Here is an 18,841-nt window from a genome sequence, read left to right on the forward strand (position 1 = left end):
GTGATGCCCCATGCAGGCATCCAGCCTGCCCGGCCGGTGGCCGGGGTGGTGCCCAGCAGGCACCGAACGGCCCCTCTCCCCTCGGGGCTGGCAGTGCCGCGCAAAGCACCCAGAGCTACCTGTCCTTCCCCAAAGCTCCTCCAGCATCAGACTTGCAGTTTCTTTATTTAAATGTAGCTGTGTTTTATTAAAATTAATTCCCTATTTGATGTTTTCCCTGCAATCCCACAGCTTTTTTTCATAAGAAACCTGGCACTGCCCTAGCACGGCTGCTCACTCCGTACCGGCCTGTACAAACGTGCTGGAGATACGGAGTAGGTACTTCAGGTTGTAGGTGTTGTTTTAGACACAGGATTTTACTGGAGGTTTTAACAACTGCTGAACTGAGAGCCAGTGTGGGTGAAAACACCTCTCCAGGTGTATGTGTCAAGGCCACATCTTCAGCATGGGGGGTTAATTCAGATTTACTAGGAAATAAGGAATCTTTGTCCTTCCCCCACCCCAGCTAATAAGGGGGTGACAGAAACCCTGAAGAGAAAGGGGCTGATTACTTATACAGCTAAGAATAAGGACATTTTCCCGTGATGCTCATCCAGGCATCATGTTTCTAAAGCACATTTTATTCTCCAGAGCAGGTATGTTTCAGAAGTACAGGGTTTGCAATGTGTCAGCCTGATTATAATGCAATTAAAATAAAAACAGCTCAAAGGGGAAGAACCCAGCAAAGGAAGCAGAGGAACTCTGCAAAAGAGGCAAAAGAAAAAAATCTCTTGGCAGCCCAGGGTGTGCCCCGCTGCCACCCGCTCCGCTCCCCCCCAGCAAAGGGGCCCAGCAGGGCACCGGTCTGGCCACGTGGCCGGTGCAGACAGGCAGTGACAAAGCCCTAGCAGTAGGTAATGGGTTTGATGAGGACGGCAGAAGCTTTGCAGTTCCCGTTGCACAGGCTGCCCCACGTTATGGCCCCCTTGACGTTCAGCCGTACAGAATAACATGCTGAGTACCACCACCCGCCCCCATAGCTGGAGGCACAGTTCCCGCTGTAAGCGTCCTGATCCAGATCTTTGGCGGAGAACTTCATGTTGTCGTGCAGAGTGCTGGGAGTCTTTGAGGCCATGGCATCCTCCGCTGTCCCCGAGTACGTTCCCAGCCTCAGCCGGTAGCCCTGGGACTCATCTTCCACACTGAAGAGGCTATAGTCTGCAAACTTGGTGGTGTTTGCGGCATCCCAGATGACAAACCTGACCTGGTAGACCTTCTGCTTGGAGATCTGATGGATGTACTCGGTGCCCAGCCAGTACTCGGTGTGCACGTTCCCAAAGCCGTACTTGTAGGTGCTCCAGGACTCAGCCCAGGTGATCTCCGTGCTCTGCCGGTTCCTCTGGATGACCGTCCAGCCCCCGTCCGTCACGTTCATTTCGCAGTACACCACGATGGGGTGCAGTCCTGTGGGCTGGATGACATAGACGCCACTGGGGCTGCCAGCAGGGATCTCGCTGCAGTCCTTGGGCCAACCTGGGGCAGGAGAGAGGGTAATTTAATAAGACCCTGTGCAACAAGACAGAGGCGCATCCCATAGTCCTCCTGTGGCTGGTCCTGCAAGACCAAGACATTAATGAGACCTGGATTGCCTGAAGAGCACAGATCATGCGAACGCCATCCTCACCTGAGCACACAACGCCTGCATCCTCGCTGTGCCTGCAGTTGTGCTCTCCCCAAGCCTGCAGCGAGCACTCAGTGAGGAGCTCCTCCTCCCCATTGCAGTTAACGTCGTCCAGCCAGATAGTCCCAGAGCCACTCCCAAAATAAGCATTACTTGGGGCTGATACTGCCTCTCCACAGCCGAGCTGCCTACACACCACAGAGGCATCTCTCATGTCCCAGCTGTCATCACACACCGTTCCCCACTCATTGCGGTACCAAACCTCCACCCGTCCGGAGCACTGGTTGGAGCCATTCACCAGCCGGAGCTGACCTGGAACATGGAAAACAACAGTAGGGAGGAGATTTGGAAATGGTGGGGGGATGTCACCAAAGAAAGATGGAACGCAGGTCAGGAGGTACTTTCTTGCTCAAGAAGTGGAGTCCAGGCAGTAAGATGTAGGGCCTTTACACTGCTGATCTTGCTCCTGGCTGGGGAAGGTGCCTAGGAGCCTTTGTCTTCTGAAGTCTCCATTTCCAACTATTTTTGGTGTGTTGTGGCCCCAGAGACTGGGTGCGGGTTTGCCATGTGTTCCCTCAGCCAAGTGGGCATTAGCCATCCTCTCCCACCACTGCAGGAGCTGAGTTTCACCCTCCTGGGACTGCGAGTACCCCGGGAGCAAGGCTGAGGGTGAGACAGGGGATGGTGCAGTCTGGTGAAGTACCCTCAGACAAGGGTATTTCACAGGAAAAGGCCACTTTTCTAGTTCTTAGACATGGGTCGAGTGAAATAGCTGGGGATGCTGGTGGCAGGAGAACCCTTCCTTTCTCCTGCATCTTTCCCAGTGACTGTCCCTACTGTCCTCCCACGGGGCAGGGGGGGTGTGGGGAGGGACAGCCTTGGCTTCGGGAGGAGATCAGAGCAAACCCTCTGGGCTTCTCCACACCTACACATGAGCAGAAAGGCCTGTGACTGCAAGGTCCCACCAGACATTTGAGGAAGGGCAGCTGACTCATGCGGGGGCACGTATCTCTCTTGAGGGGATGCTGGGGCTCTGCTGACAGCTTGCGGGGAGCACCGGGTTGGAAGATGCCCTCCCCAACAGCCCACTCCGGGGTGGTCCTCGCTGTGTCCTGCTGGCAGAGGTGGAGACCTTCCACGTACCTACCGTTCACTAACGTGTTCAGAGAAGACACGGTGTTATTCAAGACAGATTGATTGAAGAGGGACAGGCTTTGGATGCTCCTGGTGAGATGTGGAGCAGGCAGGGCCAACACACAGGCAAGGAGCAGGAGGGGAGCGCACTGAGCAGCTGGGGGAGGAAGGGACAAGATGAGAGTCAAACAGAGCATCCCACTGCTGGTGTAAAACACGCAGCGGGGAACCAGCTGCAGTGAGGTGAAACAGCTGCAAGTCGCCCCAAACCTGCAAGGACAGCACAGGATTGCCTTTCGGACACAAATCTTGTAGCCGGACTCTTTGCTGTTCCCAGGCTTTCTGGCAGAGCCCGAGGTGCCCAGGAAATTTGGGGAGCAAAATCAAGCAATCACAAGAGATTCCTTTGCAGATCAGAAGAAACTTGACCAAAGTGTTTATCTTTAAGCACAAAATTTAACAGAAACCTTGCAGAATATTTTCTGCCTCTCCAGCTCACTGAACAGCTAGATGGTATTCCTATACTCTGGAAAATCCAAATAAAAACCCCAAGTTATAATCAAATAAATATAATAATGTTATTCAACTTAATTATAATAATAGTTATCCCAAGATTAAAATCTGAACATTCATTTAAAGATGGCACCACAGCTGCACCTCTGGGGGTTACAGCAGGGTTGGATTGTGAAACATCTGGAAAGGGACGACTTTTCCAATAGTGCCTCTATTTTGGACACCCCACAATGATCGACCCTTGGTAGCAATTGGAAACCTATGCTTTTCATATACCGGTAAATTCAATTTTACATTTTTAACACATTTACACTTAGATTTATGACTCTGCTGAGCTAGAAATAAAGCACAGTGACTATCTGCTAGACATGAACCTGTCCCTTCCTCTGAACCTGTCCCTGCTGTGCCGGGACAGAGGGGCACTTCTAGGACATGAGTTGCTGCACTGTTTTTCTTTGTTCAGCGTCTTCTCTGCCCCCACTGACCCATTTGCATGGGGAAAGGCCACTCTGACCTTCCCTCCGTAGGTTTTGCCCTCCTGCTCCTGAGCACAGCCCTGGGTAGACCCTGTTTGCAGAGACCTGCCCTCGCTTCGCCTGGACCCTGAGCCTCGCTGAAGCTCTTCCCGATGCGCTCGCAGCGATGCGAGGTGCGGAGAGCCCCTGTCCCTCCGGCCAGAGTGGCGCGGTGACCGGGTCTGCAGGACGGCCAGCATGTCTGCACCCCTCGAGCATGACCCAGCGCTGGGCTGACCCTCCTCTGCTCCCCGCTTTCTGGGACAGGGTGGCATGCAGGTTCCCTCCTCCCTCACCCGACCCCCTCCTGAGCTCTCCTCTGCCCTGACGCTGCCCAGGGAGCTGCTGGGCTGGGCTGAGGACAGAGCCAGGGACTTGCACATCCCTCTCAAACCTTCTCCCTTGCCCTGGGAGAAGCAGCACGGACCTTGAGTCTGCCCCTGCTTTGTGCCCTGCGTCATCTCCTGCCTCTGCGGTAAGTCCTCCATCCATGAGAGCAAACAGATGGCTCTGCCAGGGGGGAGGTTCTCAACACCCCCCCTCCGCCAGCACTGCTTCTGGGGGTCCATGGGCCGGGGAACCCACCCTGCCCTGCTCCCCACGCTCACACTCACCCATGCTGACTCCACGAGGACACTTGGAAGTCCAGAAATTTACTGTAGATATGCTTTGAGTCACAAGATTTATAGCTGCGCCGTGCCAGGGGAGGAGTGCGGCTGACACTGCTGCCGCTGGTCCCGTCCTGTTCTCGTTTTGGGGTGTGTTAATGAGCTGCCGGCAATAGGGCTGTAACCTGAATGGGCACTTCCCCGCAGCAGGGATGTTCATCTGCTCTGATAAGAGCCCTTATCAGGACCTGAGCAAATACAGCCCAGGAGCAGCAAAGGCATCCAGGCACTTCCCATGTGTCAAGCAGGACTTTTCCTGGATATGCCACCAACAGGTGTTTGGAGACATTTACTGACCTGCCTCGTGTCACCTCCGCAGGGCACAACCCTGAAGATCCAGCCCCGCTCATCACACAGCTGAGCAGGGTCCGGGGTCCCTCCTGCCGGATCCGTGCCGAGGTGGACAGGAGCTGGATGCAGCAAACCAGCACTGGGGAAGACCCCAGGGGTGTCCCTGCTTTCTTCTGGAGCAAACACACTGCATGGCTCAATAGCTTTGTAGGCACAAAGCAGAACCAAGCAATGGTGGCAACCATCTAGCTTGTCACGTCTGGGGCTCATGTCAGGAACGGAGCTAAAGGGACTGGGCCAGTTGAAGCATGAGACTATTTCTGCCTGAGTCTCAGATAAAAGCAGGTGTCACTCCAGGGAGCACCTGGTGCTGGGAATATCTCCTGCCTCTTCCAACTGAGAGTGCAGAAATTGTGTGGTCCACAGCATGTCCTCTGCATGGGGCAGCCACGTGCCACCAGCCATCACCGTGTGAGGCCCCTGCTATATACAGTACAACCTGCAGTGACAAATGACACTTTTTGCCCAAGCGAGCTTTGAGCTATGGTTGCAAAAAAGTACTGAAAAAAACATTTTCCAAAGTCTCACATTTGAAAAATGGCTGAATAATATGAGCAGCTGCAAAATGTCATCTACTGAGAGAGCAAGAGTTTCAGGACAGAAGGGGCTTTCCCCAGCAAGGCTGAGATGAATGTGAAGGTGAAACACAGGTTGTATTGCTTGCACAGAGAAGTCCAGGTTACCCCAAGACACTTCCAGAGTTACTCTTGGGCACTAACTTGCAGCTCAGCCATTGGAGTAGAGCAAACAGGGAGATAAACAGGATTTCCAAAAAAGTTAATAAGTGAATCAAGAAAGTAGGAGATTTTTTTTCCCCATGTACTCTGCTTGTTACATGATGTTTCAAAAATTATTTTCTCTCATAACTCATTTCTGCAGAGATGTGATTCTTGGATCATTACCCTGGGAGGCTGTTATCCCATTCCCAGCATTTCTGTTTCATGACAGGTCCATGTAAATGCCACAAGTCAGCCAGAACTGCGGCCCCTGAGGTGGCCACGAAGCCATGCCGAGCTCAGAGGAGTCCTGCCTGAGAAGCTGGGGGTGTCTGACCTGTGAAGTGGGGTATCGCCAAGCAGACGATGCTTTTTCAGAGCTCCGAACAGACACCATGGACCCACGACCGTTGATCACTGCCGGGTTGGACCCGCACTCGCAGACCTCCCCTGCACCTCCTGGCTGCAGAGCCCTCCCAGATGTGGCTGAAGCGGCTTCGTGGCAGTGTGGAGCTGCCCTAATGCTGATAAAAATCAGCCCCCAGCAGCCACAGCCTCCCCGGCCCTCCCGGGGCACAGGCATGGAACGGGGGCAGCCTCGGGTGCTGGGCAGGCAAGAGGCAGCTCCCACCACCGCAGGGATGCCCTCGTGTTGGTGTGGGCTTATTGAACAGCCGCTGCATGCTACTAGCAAGCTGTTTTCCACCGGTTTTATGGGCATTTGTTTCTAAGTAGATATTTCTACCTCCCCCTCCTTGACTTTTTCTTTTCCTTTTCCTTATTGGCCTCCGGAGCATCCTGCAAGACGGGAAATGTTTGTGTCCCAGCTGTGAGGTGTGAGCAGTGTTTTCCCAGCAGAAATCTCAAAGCATATCCTGAGTAAAGAAAGCATTAATATCTACACTGTCATGTACCTGCGCACACACATAAAATTTTACTGCGATGAACAGGTCATTTTCGGTGCCTATTTCCAGTATTATAAACTAGGATTAAGTTCGTGTAAAGCAAATATTAATGTGTCGGGAAGATTGAACTCAAAGGTCTAATATCATCCGATTATGGACAAGAAAGAAATTCTTGAAATAGCTGATAAACTCTATCTCCACGTTCACCAGGAGAAAGGGGCCTTCGGTTTCCATCTCATTGATGGAGGAACCTCTTCCTCCTTTTTGGTTTCAATGGCTTCAAGGCCTGCAAGTGAAGATACCAAAAAGCACCATTTATGAAAACTTTGCTGCTTGCTGAACCCTAATTCAGAAGCCAGCGCCTTCCTGGTGAATTTGCATTCGTTTTTGCACAAGTGTTTGTGATCTTTCCTCCGACCTTCATCCTTTCCTTCTGCCACTTGGCCAGTTTGCTCTGCCCCTGCCCCTGCCTGTGCTCGTGCAGGAGCTCCAGCTCACTTGTCCTTTCCTCCGACATTGCCGGGGAATTTGAGGCTCTTCCAGGATTTTGAGCGGTGAAAGGGTTGCCCCTGCCTCTCAGGGGTAACACACCGGCCGATCCACTTCCATTTGCTTTCATCCAGGCCTGTTACAAGGATTTTGCTTTCCCCTTCCCGTGTCAGACCGAGCCAGCGGCTGACCGTCTCCCCCTTCCCACCCTGTTGTTGGGACCCACGCAGGCACTGCTGAACCCTGAAGAGTTCACCCAAGCAGGAACCATCCCCGCACCAGCGTAAATGAGACCGTCAGGGTGACAGACCACTGGTGCGGGGCAGAGCAAGCAGGAGGACGCTGGTGCTCTCCTGCATCCCTCCAGCAGCAGCCAGCGCCTGGGGTGACATTTGCTGCCAAGCAGAGCAAACCTGTAACAACCACCTGCCCCAGTAAACTGCCTCCTGATCCCAAATCTGCATGCAGAAGGGATGGAGCAGGTGAAGAGGGTCTTCTTGACCCCTGCCAGTGGGATGAAATGTGGGATTAATTAAAATCCACTGTGTATGAAGCAAACAAAGATGGTCAGCAAAGGCTGGGACACTCCCAGCCTTTCCTCTCCCAGCCTGCATGGACTTACTGCTTCCACACAGAAATCCCAGAGTTGCATCTGGCCATTAAACCAGGAGGCCATTGGCCTCTTCACCTACTAAAAACCCAAGATCACCACCAGGAACTGCACCGTCCTATTCCCTATCCTGTGGTTATGGATTAAAGGTTCATTGTGTAAGCAAGGCTCCTGCAGCACATCCCACCCCTCCCGGTTGCGACCGTGGTGCTCTGCAGGGAGGGAAGAGGCACCCAGAAGTGATCAGGAGATGCCACAGGAGCAATGCTGACACCCACGTGGCAGAAAACCCGACCCTGCAGCCCCAGTGGCAGCTGGGGGCAGGAATGAGCAAAGGGACGTTGTGCGAGGTGCTCCTGGTCTCAACTACGAGACAGAAACTTCTCATGGTTGTCAGGAGGCTGAGCCCCTTCCCTGTGGCTGTCTGGGGCCAGGGGACCTCCAGGGCTGGTGGGACCCCCTGAGAACCAGCTACCAGAAATCAGAACACCTGACACACCAGAGAGCTGACCCCAGCAGCAGGCAGGAGCTGCGTCTCTTTCCCCGGGGAACCCAGCACAGCACCTCCCCTTCGGAGCATGTCTTCTGTCCCCCTGTGAGCCCAAAGGACAACGTGAGGCAGCAGGTACAATATAACCACGTCACCTACCTGCAACGTCCCAATTTCCTCCTAAACGCTCTCAAGACACAATGTGACCATTGACTGGCACAGGAGTGAAAAGGGAAACAGATACGCATAAGCACTGGACCAGTGTGTAAACTTGTCATTGAGAAAGAAATGGCTTAAAATGGAGGGATTTAATGGCTAGCAAATGTGAACTGAGAAATATAATCCTCTGAATGGCTTCATGGCTGCGGGCGAGCAGCAGACGTGTTGTGCAGCGATGCCATCTGCTGCCTCCAGCCGCTGGCGAGCTGAAACCTGGGAGCCCGCTCTGCAAACAGCCGCAGCGGGCTCAGGGATGGAGGGGCATGCTGCTCATTACTTTCCATCTTCCAAAACCTGGACTTTATCACCACGGATGAACTGATTAGCAAGCCAAGAACGAAATTAAGTGCTTTTATGGTAGTACCTCCACACCTTTCATTTAAACCACTGCGATGATTTAACACTTGATCTTCCCTGATGGGGAAGGAGAGTCCCTGGTCTGCTATGTGGACTCTGCGTCCACGAAATTTCAGCCTGGGGAAAGGCTGGGATTGTTAGGAGCCATCTTGCAGGTAGGGCAGGTCATTGCTGATCTCATCACCACTTTGTGCACTGCAAGTCCTCAGAGAAAACGGGCTTGAGGAGTCACAGTGTGTAGATACAGATATCACGGACAGTCTTTAGCAGAGGGACAGGTTTGAACATGGCTTTTGAAAAGGTGGCATTGGCACCGGACTGAGTGTGACAAGAGCTGTTCAGGGGGAATTTTATTGGAGTTAAAATTAAAAATGTTAGCCAAATTCTCTAATTATACCCCTTTTTCTCCCTTATTCATATCCACATATAACAGTTGTGCTGAGGTTTGGTACCTCCCTGGTGTCCCCAGCACCTGCACATCAGCCGTGCTCCCCCCGCAGGGGGGCCAAGCTGTCCCCTTGGCCAGGTCCGTGAGCATTGCCCCTTGGCACAGTGCGCACAAGGTCACGAAACACAAGGACGTTTGAATTTGCCAGTGTTATTGGTAAAATCCAGCTCTCCAGACGAATCCTTCGTATTCCGACCCAAGCATGGAAGAAATAAGATGATACAGATGTCTTCATATCATCCCAGGGCCATCCTCCAAAGAGGCACTTCCAACACCCTTTTACTTTCAAGCCAGTGAATTTTCATATGCGCTCACAGCATGCGCAGCCCCACAGCGACGTGGATGCCAGGTTTTATCAGTTCAGCAGAACATCATTTGCTTTACAGTGCTACAGCATCCTCTTCCCTCTGCCCACAGATGGGAAATATTTTGAGGTCAAGGCTACTTGTCCCATGAAATACCTTCCCAGGTGTTAGGCAGCAAAGTGAGTTTTCTTCCTACCCTGTCCTAATAATTTGGCTATGGCTACAGACTTGGCAGGCCTCAGCCAAGCCCCAACTCCAGCAATTACTGCCCTGTCGTGGTTCCTGCATCTCAGGAGCCTGCAGCTCCCCTCCAGGCTGGCCCTTGCCTCGGGATGGTTTCAGCAGCACCGTGGTCCAGCCCCGTTGTCCTGCTGCAGCGAGAGGTGGTGGGTGGCCTGGGAGAGGCTCTTGCTCCTGGGGGACCTGAAGCAAAGCCTCAGCAGGGGCATGGACACCATGCCAGGAGGAGGCACTGTGTCCATCAGCCGGGGTCACCAAGCTTCCCCAGAAAGTGAAAACCGATTAAACAGCAGCTTGACATTGTCTCCTCTTGGCCAATGCTGAGTGCTACAGTGAGAGCTGTGATACAGCGAGAGCTGTGTGACTTGGCCCTAGGATGGGTGTCTCCTTGCTCCTCTCAATTCCCCAGTCACGGAAACACAGTGCATATGGAGGAGCTTCCCTGCCCGCTCCCCAGCCTATAAAAAATGCTTCTTTTAGGCCAGAGCAATTTCTTACCAAGTAGGGATCAGCAAAGAGAGGGGAGAGGACCCCTTCTCAAAGAGACCCTTGGGTGCCAAAGGAAAGCTGCTGTGGTTGGGTGCAAAGGCCACCTCCAGGCTCAGAGGTGGCCACAGCTCCCTACTTCTTGTCCGCATGGGTACAAAAGAGGCCCCAGCACCTGCAGGATACCCCACAGCTGCAACTGACCCCAAGGCAGAGTTTCCCCTTGGCGATGCTCAGCTGTGAGCAGATATTTCCTGGCCAGGACTTTGGGAGGGTTGGGGTTGAGCTGTTGAGCGGAGTTTGCCCGTTGCACACTTCTGCGGTGCGGCTGCCTGAGCCGTGGTGCCAGCGCCGAGCCCCCGGCTGAGGAGCTACAGAAATCTGGTAACGGGGATGACTTTATTGGCTCTGATAGTGAAACGGTGACTGAAAATATGTAAGTATGTATATTTGTCTCTGGGATGGCCATCTACTGCCATCTCCCTCAAAACAGTACCTGAGGACTGGCACTTTGGTACCAGGGACGGTGCTGCCCCAGCACACGTCTGTGCAGAGGGAAGGCTGCTGACAGCTCCTCCTGTCTGAGCAAGACGACCAGCCCAAAAACATGCTCCAGGCTCGCAGGTACACAGTAAAGCTGGAGCCTTTTGGTCCAGTTCAACAACTCACTGATGTTGGAAAGAAATTGGAGTCCAGCTGAATTAGTCTCCAGGCTGGAGCCAGGAGAGCTCAGCTCCAAGATCAGCATCCAGGAGACAAATGTGGCCTTCCTTGATCACCCACTGAGCCTGTCCACCACTGCAGGGAAAGGAGGGGTGACACTGGCACACCTGGCACACGCCTTGCCACTAGGAGCAAAGAGAAAGAGCATCTGTTGGTGTCTCCATGGGATCTGCACCCATCGCATGTGCTATGAGCCAGGAACCGGGCAGTGCTCACTGCCACACTGGGAGGGGGTCAGTGATGCTGGTGCTGTTTGGGGACATCCCCTGGCAGCCCTATGTGAACCGTGGCACGTGATGGGGTTGGGGTTTTCCCACAGCTGGACCCCCGCGAGCTCATCAGGTGCTGCTCTGCCCACCCCACCAGGATCCTGCCTGCCTGGCAGGGACACGGATGTCACCGCACCACCAGGCAGGCAGCCGTCTCCATTGGAGGGGATTGACTGAAATCAGTCGGGGAAAACTGTGACAGAAAGTTTAGCACAGTCTCCTTGGAATATATCAAAGCAGCATCAGTCGTCTAATAGGATAAGTAACATAAGCTGTGTTGCACAGAGGCGCGCTAATGGGATATTGCTTTATGCAGGAGACAGTTTGATGTATCTAGGCCACTGCTAACTAAATCCTCCCTGAAGCCCCCTCTTTGTGGCTCTTCTGGCTCCAGGATTAGTCGTCTCTCTCCTTTTCATCTGAAAGACATGAGGCCATCGGCTGCCTGCAGCTCCCAACGCGAAGCACTGCGGGAGACCACGCTACCCTCTGGGGAGCATCAGTGGGGACGGTGCAGTGGCAGCCTCGGCCACCCGCCCAGGGGCTGTGTCCTGCTCTCAGGTCCTGCTTTATTTATGGTGGCTCCTGCCTGCACGATGCCCAGGGAGCCAGCACTGAGCCTGGCACTGTGTGGTCCAGCGGGCACTGGGGTGCATGGCAAGCCCTCATTTTGGTTGCTGACAGCTGCCTGAGGTGCAGGGGAGAAGAATGTCATGACCAAAGTTGCATTTAGGATCATAACTCGGGCTCGTCCTGACTTCGGAGCACTTGGGGCAGGATTGACTTCTGGTAGTCCATGAATCCTCCCCAAAACCAAGTCTTCCTTGCAGAGAGTCACAGGGCAGGAGAAAGGAGGAGAAAAGAGACTCGCAGAGAAGGATTGAAATGCCCTTCTGAAAGAAACCCACGGCGACCTCAGCTGCCTGTGTCTTGGGGGATAACAGGCCAAGTGGCCCCAGAAGGACCCAAATGTCCTCCAATTTTGTGCAGCTGAGGCATGAACCAGAGAAAGATGCCCTGTTTTACACCAGTGCACAGTTAAGCAAAGCCCTGCACAGAGACAATCTCTGAGAGCAGCTGCAGGACTTTCCATCAGCAGAGCTGTTTGGGTCCTGCACTCCCCCTTACTCCGGTGCGTGCATCTCATTCCATCAAATACCCATTTCAACAAGGTGCAACATCCATTTGCAAGACCAAGACTCACGGCCCAGCAGGGCTTTCTGCTGCAGCCTGCAGTTTTGGCGCAAGCATTGAGGGCTCCAGCTGGGAGATGCTCACAGGCTCCGAGCTGGGCCAGGGTCCTCGGGCCAAGCTGCAGTCCCCCAGGAGAGCGGTGGCAGCAGAGCGTGCACCAGCCTTGCTGCCGCAGGGCTGTGGTGCTGCCACCAGCCTGGAAGAGCAGGACAGGGTAACTGGGAGGTCTGAATAGTCATGGGAGCTGACTGAGGAACATAATTGCTCAAGGTGTAGGAACACGAGAGGAAGTTTTCAAGCGCAGATCCCAAGAACAGCCGATAGATCAGCAGGACGATGTGTCCAGGGATCCTGCGTAATTAAAGGTCTATCAAGGGAGGGAGTAAGTGACCCAAAGAAGGGCTTTGCAAACCAGCAGGTCAAACGTCTCCGAGTCAAAGCATGTGTTTGGAAGCTGCCGGGAATGTCACCGGTGCTGCATCTCCCCAGGTGCCCTCAGGGCAAGCAAGCCGGGGCATGAGCCCCTGCTCTGCACTGCCTGGCCGTGAGCCGGACCGGCGGCACGGCCAGCCCTGTGAGCCCCATGCATCACCTCTCCCACCGCTCGCCGGCTCCTTGCTCCTGTGGGTCACCAGGTCCTCAAACTCACTCTCCAAACACGCATGTACCAGACTTGTAAATCTTCTGCTTTTGTCTCTGAAGAGGGAAAATCTGAGAACATCCGCAGAGAGGCAGTTTTATCTCCTCCTTGTATTCAACTCATTTTCTCAGATAAATCCCCTTAGTTCCACCAGGGTTTAACAGGAGTGGAAGGCTGTTTCAAATGAGTCCAAACACTTCTATTTCCTATATGTACGTCTTTCAACTTTAAAACAGCCTTTTTAAGTGCCACTGCTTCTTAAACAGCTTTCAGCCTGAGACAGGCATCAAAGGAAGAACTGGCCGGTCAGGAGAACAAGCTGCCTTCTCATCCTAAGTTTGCAAAGGAATCACGAGACAACAAATTAATTGCCCAACTAATGTGAGTATTTCATGTTGAAAGGGTTTTCTACAGCATTCAGTCTGAGGAGGTTTTTTTGGGTGTGCATTTGTACATGGATTTATTTCCCTGTTCAAACTGAGATGGCATCTGGTAGCTATGATGAAAAGGCACCAGACTTCTACATCCACAAAGAAACATTTGAAAAGAAGCTTTTAGGGTTGCAAAAGTTTGAAGAACAACAAGGTTTTCTGTCCTTAAGTAGACAAGTGACCACTTCAGTACAGTATTATATAACCATAAACATTTGCAAAGTTTAAAGAATAAAGACTACAAAGCATCTACGAAAGAACAGAATTTCAATAGGGGGATTTTTAGAATTGCTGATGTGATTTTAAAGAGAAAAGGGATGAAGAGGCTCCGTTTCCCAGAGGAGTTTATGGCTCTGCAACATGACTGCAACCACCATTTTTTGGAGTGCTGAGCAGAGCATTGTGACAGCATTTTTCCACTACAAAGTTCTGTTTCTACCCTAAAAATAATCCTGAGAAGTTTGCTTTCTTTCTTTGAAGGTCAGATCTTTCCCTAGCTGGTTTCTCATGCCAGGGATCTTCTCATTTGAGAAGATGCTCTTTTTGGTTGACTCTCTTTGGGCCCAGCTGTCTCCAGATTTACAAGCACTATTTGCAGTGTATTTGCGATCTGAAGTCTCCTTGCAGGTGCACATCACTAACACTCACACTGATGACTGTCTGTTGAGGAGAACAACAAAAGGAAGAAGAATTTTGATGCTGCAGCCCAGGACAGGCAACTGTGAGGTGAGACACATCAGCTTGTGCCCAAGGAGGTGGCATTGACTGGCGCATTTGTTGTTTGTCCCTTGTTGAGATAGAACCTAGATGGGTTCAGTGATGGAATTCCTCGATGGGCTCAACATTTTGCTTAGCAAACGATCATTTGCCTTCATCCCAAGGGTAAAAGTCATTTTACGTGCCTCCTGATCTGTAAAGGCAAAGACAAGTTTGCAGTAACCCCGAATTAGATCCCGAGTTGTTGCTGGTTATCTCCAGCAGCCTCTGTGAAGGGCTGTGCATCAAGGATGGCTCCTAGCACCCTTCCAGAAACTGTGTCCCTTGCTCAGCTCTGCTGTTCCTCCTTTGAGCAGAAAACTGCCCCACTGAGAATGTCACCTCCTACAGACCAAAGGACAAGAAAGGTGAATGAGTGCAGGACAGGAGATGGAGAGAGGGCACAGCCCCTGAGCTGGGCTGGAAAGAGGACAGAGAGCCCCGGCAGGACAAGGGTGTCTTGGGGATGCTGGTGCAGGCGAGGGAGGATGGGGACCGAGGGGAAGGATGACAGTAGCTGAGGGCTGGAAGTGGGGAGCAGGGAGACAGATGGGGCTCCTGGTAGGGGCAGGGGTTGGCAGTGATGATGGTTCCCATCACGCACTCCCCATGTGAATGCTAAAGGCACCAGCCATGGCTCCACTTGGGAAGGGGCAGCCAATGGTCAGGCTTTGTTACAGCGGGCTCAATCCTCGCAAGGATGCTTTCATCCGGCTGTGATTTAAGCCTTCAAACCTGGAGGAGCTGAAGCTGCACAGACCTCCCATCTCCAGGTCATCTATGGTGATACCTCCTTGACAGCAACACTGTCTCCTTGCTGAGATTTGCACCATTAATACGTACCCAGGAACACCTGTCTGCTGAGCAGACTGTCCTCATTGCTGATGGCTCACCACCCCAGTTTTGGTATCTCACAGAATAGGACAGATCATCAGTCCCTGCAAATGTAGCCTTCTCCTTCCTCAACAGAGCCAAACATACAGCCTATGACTTGGGTTTCCCTGCAAGCCTCAAACCGCTCCTCAAGAAATCTCTGGTGCCGTCTGGGGACCGGTTGCACACATTGTCCAAATGCAGGAGTGCCATCTCCTGGGCAGCTGGGAAACTTGGTGTGCAACAGCCCCAGAAAACCACCCCAGAATAACTCAGAGGCAACGTGGCTGAGAAACCACTGCGATGGCAGGTACTGCCCATGAAGACAAACCCAACCTTTGGGTACTTCCAAAGCAGCTGCAGCAGGAGCTCCAGGGTCAATTAACAGCTCTGTGGCCAGCATGAGTTTAACCCATGCACCAAGCAGAGCACAATTCCCACCACTGAATAATGCATTTTTGCTCTAATGCAAAATTTAGGAGGCCATCGTGCAGTGAAAGTCCCTGGAGAGCCAACTGGGCTTGAAGAGACACCCTTCACCATCCCACGGCACCTTTGGTGCAGTTTCTTGCACACCCTTTCCCAGCCTGAAAAACGAATGGGAGAAACCAGACCTTCACCAGACAGTCCTGGACCGATGCTGGAGGGTCACCGTGCCTTGGAGCCCGACAGTTTACCACGGAGGAACATGCATATGGCCCGACGCTGGACGCAGGGGGGACAGGCGGTTTACCCTCCCATCCCTCCCCATGGGTCCTGCCTCCCTCAGCCCCTGCCCTGCCTCCGGCTCCCCTGAGGCTACTCCCTGCCCACGCACTGGCCTCGTGCCCGCTGGCCTCCCTGCCCACACGCTGTCACCCCCCACGGCCGGACCACTCGTGCGGCCCCACAGCGTCTGAGCCCGCAGCGGGGCCATGCTTGCTCACCTCTGCCTTTCAGCCAAGCACCACCTCCCCACACTACACTGCTCCCCAGGTCTGTACCTGCGCCCCAAAATCACAACCCCCTCCTCTTTTCATTACACTCCAGTTTTCTCTCTCCTCCCCACCTTCCCCTGCAGCCCAATGAGGCAGGCATGAGCTATGGGGAATTTCAGCCCAAGCAGTTACGGTCTGACAAAATGGCATGTAATGAAGCCAAGCCTTATGGGAAGCACCATGCAATCCTTCTTCACTGGCCGTGAGCTGCCTGTGCTTTGAAAACAGCTCCTATAGCACCTTACAGAAGTAATGGGAATCCTCAACAGCCATTCTTAAACTCACTGCTAGATTTATGGCATTAAATCTCCATTCTGGTAGCAGCAGTAAGTAAGACCAAGTGTGACCATAACAGAGCTTTGGATACCTCAGCATTAATTCTGTGGTCTATTCATGTGTGCAGAAATCAGGGGAAGACGCTTACTTGGAACCGAAAAACTGTGGAGGCATTGGCAGTGCTCCCAGAGAATCATTTAGGACAGCCAGGTGCTCCCCACTATCCCTGTTTGCTTGGCGTGGTAGGATGGCAGCGGGAAGCCGGGTAGCCCGGTGGGTCCTGCCCCTGCCCACACACGAGGCAGGATGGGCAGGGTCGGTTTTGGCAGCACCATGGCAGGACACAGGAACTGCCTGAGAAGTAAGGGTCAAGGAAAGGCATTTGTTGGGATAAAGCCAAGCAGAGGATGCACCACGGGAGCAGACAAGGCGGTTCTAATTGCGTGGACAAACTTGGAGGTGACCGGGCTGAGACTAAGCCAAGCACAGCAGGACACCGATGTGCCTTTTCATCTAGGAAGGACAAGCCCAAATTTAGTCCAAACACAGAAGGCAAGTTAAAAATACCAAGTGTAGCAATGCAGTGGAAAGAGAGACTGTATCTAGCAGCCCTATACAGACTGTCAGAGAAGCCAGTTAAATCATAGAATCATAGAATAGTTTGGGTTGGAAGGGACCTCTAAAGGTCATCTAGTCCAACCCCCCTGCCGTGAGCAGGGACACCTTCAACTAGATCAGGTTGCTCAGAGCCCCGTCCAACCTGACCTGGAATGTTTCCAGGGATGGGGCATCCACCACCTCTCTGGGCAACCTGGGCCAGTGTCTCACCATCCTCAGCGTAAAAAATTTCTTCCTTATCTCTAGTCTAAATCTACCCCCCTTTAGTTTAAAGCCGTTCCCCCTTGTCCTGTCGCAACAGGCCCTGCTAAAAAGTTTACCCACTCTGTGACTGCATTTCTCTTATTAAGTGACCCTGCAAAGTAATTTCTTGCTGCACAACACGGCACTTGCACAGGAAAATAACAGGAGATGAGCTTTGTCCTCCTCAGCACCCATGGCCAAGTGAGGTCCGGCAGTCATCCATACACCCTGGCTCTCTCCAGCACCTTGCAAGAAGCATCCAGGGTGCAGCTGATTTCTGTTACCAGGAAAATATCTCCTCCTCTCTCTAAACATACTGTTGGATCCATACATTGCATCATGCGGAGAGAGAGGGACACCTTTGTAGCTGCATCCGTTGGTAGGCACTCTTATTCTGTTAATTAACTTTGTCCTTATGTTACAGTATTACCACTATCTCCTGCCGGTTAAACAATCATTTAAAATGCTGGGGAAAATACAGTTGACTTCTGTATGCCAACAGACACTGTGTTCTGTGCGTTAACTCATGTGTTACAGGGATACTCAAAGCACAAACCTCTCTGTTTCCAAGATGACAAACACCTCAAACGAATAAATGCCCTGTGAAGTTAAATGCTTTTATTACTCCACCAGCAGAAATGATGTGATCCTTCTTCTACTAAAGCAATCTGGTAAATACATGATAATAATCTGGTAATTACATCTACAATCTGGTAAATATTAAGTGTGAGATCCAGACACTGTCATGGCTGCTACAGAGGTATTTTCCACAGAGACATGAAGACTTGTCAAACACAAAACCTGCATATTTATATTTAAGGAGTGATAAAGTTTTCTGTGTTATACATATTTGTAGGAACATAAAATTTATATCTCCTGGTATCTTGGGTTACAGCTGAGGCCTGGGGACACAGCACGAGAAAAGAGATGGGAAAACTCAATGAGGGAGAACCCGCAGCAGTTTAAAACAGTAATATATCTGATTAATCGCCTTCTGCATTACACCCAGGGAAGTTAGCGGTGAGTTACGTGCACTCTAGGGTCCTTTCATACCGTTAAAGTGATGGGAAAAGGCCCTTCTGTTCCTGAGAACCGGGCTATAAGTGAGCACCACTGAAGAGATCTCCATCAAACCAAAATGGGTTTTCATTCATTCAGTCCAAAGGGAGAGTGCAAACTTTAATTAACTCAATAGCTGTCAAGAGCTCGGAGACCTGCAGATTAATGGTGCTGGCTGCAAAACTGCAGAGCATCAGCACTACGAGCCAGCCCTGCCACGTTGAAGACTGGCAGGGAGCAAGAAACCCGCCTGCCCTCCTGGTGATGTGCTAGTGCCAGGGGAGCTCCTCACCATGTCCTCAAAAAAATGCCAAAGCTCAGAAAAAGCGCCAGCCCGAGCTGCCCAGTACATGACGGATGCTGGCCATTTCCAGTGGGCTCCTCACACGGAGCTGCAACATGGAGTTTGGGAACAGGAAGGGAAATGCAGAGAGCTCTGGGGTCTGTAGGGCATCTCTCCTGGGAAGCGATAGCATAAATGGCACAAAACCTGCCTTTTTCCACAGGCAGTGTCAAGCTTTAGCTACGCAGTGGTGTAGCAAAACACAATTTCTGCCATGCAATAGTCAGTACCACCCAGCAGCAGAAAACCAGGAACACAGGGATGTCACTCGGGGAGGATACCAGAACAAGCCTGCTCTAGGTCCACAGGAATGGAGAACCAGAATGCAAGTCA

The 18,841-nt window shown here is 52.3% G+C and overlaps 1 pseudogene; it reads right to left on the reverse strand.

Annotated features, from left to right (window-relative positions):
- Positions 1 to 608: 608 nt before the first annotated feature.
- LOC143168454 (fibrinogen-like protein 1-like protein pseudogene) lies at positions 609 to 1,522 on the reverse strand (annotated as a pseudogene).
- Between the last annotated feature and the right edge of the window lie 17,319 nt (positions 1,523 to 18,841).

The sequence above is a fragment of the Aptenodytes patagonicus genome, chromosome 17 (assembly GCF_965638725.1).
Source record: "Aptenodytes patagonicus chromosome 17, bAptPat1.pri.cur, whole genome shotgun sequence".
NCBI classification, from domain to species: domain Eukaryota; kingdom Metazoa; phylum Chordata; class Aves; order Sphenisciformes; family Spheniscidae; genus Aptenodytes; species Aptenodytes patagonicus.